A 1,032-nucleotide genomic window follows, 5' to 3' on the forward strand; every position below is an offset into this window, starting at 1 on the left:
GTGGCCTCTGAAGACAGTCCTTAAGAGAGAATAACGCGTGTAAAAGTACGAAGCCAAGTCTCGTCTTTGCGCGACAAGCTCAATAAAGTGATCCTGACAAACATCACGAGTTTCAGCTTCCTGCTCTTGGTGGTGCCAACAAAATGAGAAGATCAAAATGAAGTACCCGACCTGCGATGCATTATTCATGCATAACAAAACAATGGGCGGATTTTTTTCCTTCTTGTGCTACATTGTGGTTGCCGCTGTGCCAGCGCGGTACGCAGCAATGGCGAGCAGGAGTGGGGCGATGGGACGAGGAAAGATGGGACGGGGCTGGGCGTTGCAGGATGGCGCGGAACAAGGCGGGGTGAGGCGGGGCGGATAAGAGCAGAGAGAAGCTTCAGATAACTGATTAACTGAGAAGACTATGTTTTATTGCCCCGGTAATTCTTTGTTAACTGCGAGAGCACTTTAAAAACTGCATGGAGACACACACACAGGAGAAAGGAGTCAGTATTGTCTTTTTTTCACGCTATTAAACTATTTAAGAGACTATAACACCGTCTAAAAAGCTTGAACTGATCATTATAACATTGCCAAACACTGAAATAGTTAATAGGGGAATATGCTCCTTAATATACAGTATAATCCATCGCAAAGAAATGGTAAAGATATGCATTCCAGACGCATCGGTGAGGGTCCTATCTGCGGATGAACCAATAAGGGCTTAAGACCAAGATTCGAAGCTACAGTACCGGGAGACAGGGTGATAGGGGAGTGTAGCGGAGGGAAGGAAGATGTAGCATAGGTTTCGTTGAGGTGTCAAGTCAAGGGGGATGCAGTACAGTGTAGCGGCAGGAAGAAGAGTGGTACAGGCAGCAAGATGACTGAGAGACACGGTTACAAATGGGATGAAGGGAAGGATGGAAAAAAAAAGCATTGATTCATCGAAGTGCTGAGGGAGGGAGGGGGATGCAGGTCAGTGTGGCAGCAGGAAAAAAAATATAACTGGGAAACACGAAATAAAAAGGCGGTGAAGGGAAGGAAGGG

The sequence above is a fragment of the Scylla paramamosain genome, chromosome 3 (assembly GCF_035594125.1).
Source record: "Scylla paramamosain isolate STU-SP2022 chromosome 3, ASM3559412v1, whole genome shotgun sequence".
Lineage (NCBI taxonomy): Eukaryota > Metazoa > Arthropoda > Malacostraca > Decapoda > Portunidae > Scylla > Scylla paramamosain.